Source organism: Quercus suber, unplaced genomic scaffold (assembly GCF_002906115.3).
Source record: "Quercus suber isolate HL8 unplaced genomic scaffold, Cork oak 2.0 scaffold_289, whole genome shotgun sequence".
NCBI lineage: Eukaryota > Viridiplantae > Streptophyta > Magnoliopsida > Fagales > Fagaceae > Quercus > Quercus suber.
Genome location: NW_027069745.1, coordinates 501,351 through 509,349, shown reverse-complemented (window position 1 = coordinate 509,349; position 7,999 = coordinate 501,351). Strand labels below are relative to the sequence as shown.

Below are 7,999 nucleotides of genomic sequence, written 5' to 3'. Positions count from 1 at the left end.
ATTTTTTTTTCATATAATGGTAAATATATATCTATTTAAGAGCAATAGTAGATAACAAAGTGAATACATAACCATTACATGATGTTCATAAATTATAATACAATATTGAAAGTTTGAAACTAAAACTAAATAAAAGATAAGTTTGAAATTGATTTTTTTTAATAAGCATTTTGGCCCATATTGGGTCCTATTTCGAACCGTATTGGGCCACGTAGGTTAAAAAAAAAATCGTTATGAGATGCGAATGCAACCACATCCAAGCCGCATGACGCGTCCCACAAAGTTCGACGCGAGTGCACCAATGAAAATGGCGCACCCGTGCTTCCTTGCTTGAGAGAGAGAGTGAGAGAAATGTGATAAAACAAACTTTAAAAATTAAAACAACAACAATTCACATGTGAAAAGTTTTATTAACCATTGGAAAGTGAGTTGAAAGGAAATTAAGAAACTTCCAGGAAGTTCCTGGTTATAAATAACACAATTGCTTCACTTCCTTTAGTATAACTCTTCAATTCATTTGGTTTTTATTCAGCACTTCACTTTAGGCATTTTTCAAAAAAAAAAAAAAACACTTCACTTTAGGATATTAATTTAATTTGAATAAATTACTTTGAAACTTAATTACCCTTCACATGTATTTCTCTCACTGTAGTGGTGCCAATAATAATAACGCTCACATGTATCTCTCACAATAATGATGCCAATAATAATAACGCCAATAATAATAACATAACATTTATATATATCAATATAATAATTTTAGTTGATTTCTTGATTGGAAAAAATATGTTGAGTTTCTTTCTTTCTTTGATAACTAAAAAATATGTTGATTACTTATTTAGTTATCATGTTTACCATTATATGAAAAAAAAAAAAAAAAAAGCTTAGCAACATATAGAAAATAAAATAAAAATATATTTAATAATTAATTAGTAAACGTATCCTGCCACACCCATGTTCTACTTTTAAAAAAATTGTCGTATCACCGTACCGAACCTGAACTCGAATCTACACCGTGCTTCCTAGGTTATAAATTTGATGAGGTAGGTTATTTGTTGTTTTCCTCTATTTCTATTTCTATTTGTTGTTATTTTATGTATTTTCTCTTCTTTTTTTATTCAATTAATTTGTTTACCTTGTGAAACTGTTTTTGTTTTTGATGCAGTATGGGAAGTATTTGTTTCAAGACCTACTGAAGCAAAGAAGATATAGGATCCATTTAGGAACAATTTATTTAGAGAAAACAAAAAAAAATTTGTTGAAAGTATTGTAGGTAAAGCTAAAAGCTAGTTGAATTGTACAATAGAACCCATGAACTGTAAAATGGAACTCATGAATAGTACAAAAAAGTGCAATGAGACTTATGAATAGTAGCAAAAATAAGCTAAATAGTAGCAAAAAATAAGAAAAAAAAAAAAAAGGCTGCCTTTTCAGCCAATAATAAACGCAACCTTAATGTCTTAAAGTAGCTTTTAATATAAGTTTTTCACTATCTACAAATTACTATTTTTAAATTTCCCTTTTGTTTTTGTATTTGTAGCTACGAGGTTCCATTGTTGAGGATGCACCTCTCCTCGAAAAATATTAGACATGGCAAAACGGGTCAGACCCGTTTGACCTGACCCGTTTGACCTGCAACCCGTTTGACCCGTTTAAAAATGACCCGTTTTGACCCGCGACCCGATTGACCCGACCCGAACTCGACCAGACCCGCCCATTTTTCCACATCTACCAACGTTGAGTAGATTGAGATTGAGGTGTAATTCTTATAAGATATTTACTTATTCTTCTTCACTTAATATGTTATGTACTCCATTATAGTTTGTCATTCTTTACTTGCCACCTTCATTTTCTCTTCCTACTTTAAACATATCAAAAATTATATCAAGATTAGCTTCTAGAAAGCTGGAATAAGAGTTGCACCAAATTTAGGTATCAAGTGTTTAGTGGTAATTGGTAAGTAGTAATAGTATCACCAATTAAAATCTAATCACAGTTAAGGAACTTAGAAACAATTGACAAATTGCATCTATTTCCAAAAAAAAAAAAAAAAAAAAAAACTTGTTTGAAAAATATGGGTCAACTCGATAATCCATTTAATTTTCTTGTGACATAGTAAACCTTAAATAAAATTTTATTAATTTTAGTTTTGAAAAACTTTTTTGTGCAGATGCAAATGTAGTGATATTTTATAAGCAATATATGCATTTGGAATAAAATCTTGCATTTTTAAATAATTAAGTACATTAATCGTAGTATTTACACCTATTTGCATAACCAAGTACAATAAATTACTTCCGCAAAAAAATATATATATAATAAATTAGTATCATTATAATACAAATAGGTTGATATGATATACATCAAATTATTAATTAATGTGATGGCTTATAATAATTAATAAAGTAAAAGTCTAAAAGATACATGTACAGTGCAGTGGGTGTGTGCCTATGCTGCGAGTGTACATTGAGATTAAGTGTGGGTTGTGGGTTAGTGTGTGTTGGCCAGCCGGCCAACTATGAGATGTGATGTGGGCATGGCAGTGCCTGTGTCAATGTGCTTTCCTGTCATTGCTGTCAACTGTATGTGCAATGGCAGTGTGTAGATTAAAAATAAATTTTGAAATAGTGATACAATGGGGCCTTTTTAATCTTCTATATTTTAGGATACAATAGGGTATTTTTAATGCATTCTATTGATCAATAAAATGATTAAAAAATTGTAATTAAAATATATAGATAAATATATATTTCTTTCTTTTCTTTTCTTTTCTTTTTTTTTTTATAAGGGGCCTTAGATAATTGCATTAGTTGCATCTATAGTTGAGCCAGCCCTAACCATGTGTTTATTGAGTGTTTTTACAAAGAACTTTAGGAAAACTTTTGACAACTAGTCGTTTTAAAACAGAGTCCAAACTAACTTTTCTGAAATTCCACACACAAAACAAAAAGAAAAAAGAGGTAATACAAGTTAATTTAGAACTTCAATCACTTTCCTTTTTGTTTGCAACTCTCCAGTAGTAAGAATCGTCAAAGCCTCTGCCTATCCCACTATGGGGTTCTTCCATTTCTTCTTTTTGGTCCCCCTTCTTGTTCATATCTTTTGTCATCTACACAACAAATGAAAGATATTTTTTAGACATGGCAAAACGGACGGGTCGGGTCGGGTTCGGGTCGGGTCAATCGGGTTGCGGGTCAAAACGGGTCACAGGTCAAAACGGGTCATTTTTAAACAGGTCAAACGGGTCGCGGGACGAGTCGAGTTGACCCATATTTTTCAAACAAGTTTTTTTTTTTTTTTTTTTTTNTAGATAGATAGCTTCCCATTGTTGCATGCAATTAATCTTGGCGAACTCTTTCAATTTTAGACCTAAAATGCAAATCTTAGTTGCACCACATTTCAGCAGCTTAAAAGGTAAATTGCTCTTTTTCAACTAAAAGAAAGTTTGATGTCCTCACAACCCATAGAAACCCATCCCTAAACTCTTACCACAATCGGACATGTTGGCAAAGCATGAAAGAAAACTTGACAAACTCTTCTTTTTCATACTCAACCACTAACAAAAAGTACCATTGAGATAGAAATATGCATCTAGAAGGGACATGTAACATTATGGTTAAAATAATTGGTACGGAGGAAGAAATTTAATTTTGGGGGGCTAATCTCTTGGACCAAAAAGTAAATTCTATGAAACTTTAAATCACATATACAACTGTACGCATGCTATTTTGCTTTAAAATGTGTGCAGAATTTTCTATATTTTGTTAGACATAACTAAACGAATTTTATAGACAGACATAAATTTAACTAATTTTTTTAGATTCTTAATGTCATAATTTTTTTATAATACTTTTTATAATAAAAAAAAAATAGATTCCATATATTATTGAATAATTGAAGATTTAGGAAACATGGACGCGGATACAAGTACAAGTACAACACTACAACACAAGCAATTTGTGAAAAATTATAAAATAATATGACTTTGATACGACACCAGTAAGACATCGATACGACACGGGTATGACACCCCAAATGAAGAATCTTTGCTTCCTAGTTGATGATTTACAAGCTTTATAGAAAAATAAATTTTAATTAGGCATTTAATTGCCTTAAAAAAAAACAAAGTACTATCCAATACACCAACTAAAAATCATCGTAGGAAACTAGTAGCCAATACCCCAACCAAGAAACATTTTAGGAAATTATTATTTCAATCAATCTCTCAAAAAAGTAACTCAGACTTTCTTTTTAATTGACATCTCATGTGACTTTGTACTCTTTATCTCAAACATCAACAAAGTACTAGAAAAAAAAGTGGAAAAAGAATAATAAATTGAAGAAAAATATTTGAGTACTCAAGAAAATTATGAAATATAGGCATATTGAAAATATAATCCAAAAAGTGCATTGCTAAAACTAAGTTGACAAAATTTAAAACTCCTGACAATAGTTTACTACCCATACTGAAAATTTTATTTAGCCACAAGCCTTATATTGGATTTGAAAAAATTATTTAGCTACAAGCCTTAAATAATTGTATTAAAAGAATTGTCATGTAAATAAAATCCGATTAGTGTTACCACAATCAAATGTTCAAATTCAAATTTTTGTAGTCTAAAATTATGCATAAAAAATAAGTTTATAGATCGAATAGTAAATAAAATCTATTAGTGTTAACCAATTGCATGCAAAAACACTCCCAAAGCAAATGTGTTTAATTACCATTAGCTATTATATTGTCAAGTTTACTAATACTCACCATGAAATGGCAATTATGAGACAAACCCTTCATTAAGTAGATCATAATTGATAAGAGAAGCCCTCACAAGTGGCAAGACTCTCATTATTGAGAATGAGTGTAATATCCGGTGATCTTATCAATTTTTTTTTACTAGGAATTGTTTTTTTAACTTTTAGTAAGTTTTTGTGAGGAATTAGGAAGTTCGGAGAGATTTTAGGATTGGGAAAGGCATTTAAACATTAGATAAGAATATTAAGCTAAAATTGATCATTATTTAATTTTTTTATATCTAAACGTTGGTTTAGATTGTAATATGTATAACTTATATTTATCCCTATCTTAATTATATATACAAAATGCATTGGATAATGGAAACATATCAATTTGTCACTTATAACCTAGTTTAAAATTTGGACTCTCACTGCCATGACTAATAATCTGCTGTGACAAGAAAAACTTTGAAAGAGTAAATTTTCCCTTTCTGCAACGTGGTCCAGAACTAGAAGGTGAGATTTGGGTATATTTGCAATGAAATGAATGAAATGAACAAGGTAAATGCAAGGATGAAACTTTTTTTTTTTTTGGCCTTTTGTGTTTTATTTCCTTTTAGGGTTTCATTTGAATATTTTCATTCATGTGAAAATAATAAAAATAAAAATTTTTGTTTCCTTTGATTTATGTCAAGTTTACACTAAACTCTCTGTATGGATGTTGTCTCTATCTCTATACTCACTTTCTCATTTAGTTATTATTCTTAACTTGATTAGAAAACCTCCCCACTCTCAAGGACAACAAATCGATTTTCATGTCAGTTTCTCTCTACTTGACTTCTATATTTTAAAATTTTTTCTTTGGCAAAAATTTCTATATATTCATTAACCATATATGATTTGGTTTGTATTTCTTGTACTAATACTGCTTTAGTTTTGTATAGTATCACCTCCACAAGTTCAAAAACTTCAATTTAATTATATTATTGAAATTTTATATTTGATTTACATATAATTCTTGATTAAGTAATACTAGTAAATAAAATTAAAAATGTAGCAGCCTTTATCACACCAATAAAACAGAAACAGAGACAATTTTTACTTATATGCAGTATGCACACTAACCGGAATTTATTTGTTGCTGCATCAAAGACTTTCAATCATTCGGCTTTTTATGCTTTCCTTTCAATCATCAAAGATTCTTGATCTCCTCTGAGTTCTTGTCTGGAAAGATGATAACAAAAGTAAATTAATAAGAAAAAACTAAACAAAAAACTCCTACAACTCTTTTTATTATAAGGAATTGGAAAATAGTCAATATAAATAAAAAAAATAAAATAGTCAAGACGTCAACTATGCAACAATAGAGAATGGCCATGGGCAGGGTATGGATCGGGTAAACCCATACCTGCCCGAAATGTTTGCCCATGGATACCCAGATACCAATACCCATTATTATCCATATCCAATTCTTACACGGATTTATTATCGGATATCCATACCCTACCCGAAACCCATTTAATTTTTTCTTTTTAAAATCCAAAACATTTTAACTGAAAAACTAACCAATAAATTTATCTTAAAAAAGAAAAAAACTAATCAATAACTTTGAAACTAGATGTATCTGCTTCTTTATTCTTTTTTTCTTTTTAGATAGAGATGGAAATTTTAATAGACAAAATTTTATTATACACTCTCTGATAAATGCTCACAAAGCCTAACAAACACACAGCACATGAGCACAAAAATCCCAGTAGCTTACCCTCTGTCATACCTGTGTTGTTCACGCGCTCACGCGCCACACAGCCACGGTTCTTGGCAGATCCGTGAAGCCTTTAACCTCCGCATCACCGATTCATGTTCCACGCACCGTTTGGAGCTCTGCTAGGTAGTAGATCGAGAAGTTAAGTTCTAGATTTTAGAGAGAGAGAGATCGGAATAATATGAAGTGTTTGGCTCGGGTTTAGAGAGAGAAAGGATGAGAGGTTGGGAACCACCATCTTGGTGGTGGCGGTTGGCCTTCACGATGGAGCTAGGAGGCTGTGCCTCGTTTAGATCGAAGAGAGGGTGAGACCGATCCAGATCGAGAGAGGTTCTATGTTTCGGTTTTAGAGAGAAGTTGAGGCTGAGTTGTGAAACCACCGCCCATGGTGGCGGTGATGAGCAGCCATGGTCGTCTGAGATAGAGAGATAGTTCAGATCCGACGATTAGAGAGAGATTTCGAGGTTGAGAGAATGGTTCGGAGATGGAGAAGACCACCGTGGTGGTGTTGCTGGTGATCGAAGTGATGAGTTCAAGGTACTGGGCCATGGAGGCTCGGGTGAGAGAGTGACCGTGAAGATGGAGGCTCTGGTGTGTGAGAGAGAGAGATAAACGGAGAGAGTTAGGGTTTTTTATATACGGGTCGGGTATGGATAATATCCCTATCCTACCCGAGCTATTTGGGTAATATCTATACTTACCCGATTAGGTTCTACCATGAAGAACCGATATTACCCAAAACATTTGAATTGGGTATAATATCTAATTATCTCTACAAAAAAAAAAATCTAATTATCTCTCGCTTTAGGGTTGGTTTTTTTTTTATAAATTAAGGTTTTTTAATAAATTAATTAGTAAATAATATATTAAATTAAGGGCAAAATGTTGTCATTTTGGGGATTTCAAATGATAATGAAATTGTGGAGCTTTGAAACTTAGGAAACTGAAATAAAAGAAAGCAAATATTTAGATAATTGAAATGAAAAATAGTAAAACTTAAATGATGAATTTTGAAATTTGAGTTTTTTTGTGTGGTTAAAATATTATTTTAATTTCTAAACTTTACCAAAATTTTATTTTTCATCTTCAAATTAATTTTTTTATCTCACATTTTGTAAAGATTTTTTTATAAATAATTCAAAGATAAAAAAAGATTAAAAAGAATTTTTTTTAATAGTTTAGGAACGAAAAATAAACTTTTAATAAAATTTAAGGATGAAAAATAAAACATTTTTAATAGTTTAGGGAAAAAAATAAACTTTTCAATTGTTTAGAAACCAGCAACTAATTTTTTAAAGTTTAGAAATAAAAAACAAATTTTGGTAAAGTTTAGAGCATAAACAAAATAATAATAATAATAATATTTTTTTTTTTTCAGTTATACAAGACAATGGCAAGGGTTTATGCTTAACCCCTAAACTAAAATCCCATATCCCTTCCTCTGCTACAATTACACATCTCAATTCTCAAAACCAATTCCAATCCCACAAAATAAGAGAAAAC

General features: G+C 30.8%; 1 long non-coding RNA gene across 1 annotated transcript; it reads right to left on the bottom strand.

Annotated features, from left to right (window-relative positions):
• Window positions 1–5,693: 5,693 nt before the first annotated feature.
• Window positions 5,694–7,232, bottom strand: LOC111990357 (uncharacterized). Its single transcript, XR_002880642.2, has 2 exons — window positions 6,509–7,232; window positions 5,694–5,958 (listed from the first exon to the last, which is right to left on the bottom strand). It is a non-coding gene; the product is annotated as an uncharacterized LOC111990357 (long non-coding RNA).
• Window positions 7,233–7,999: the final 767 nt, after the last annotated feature.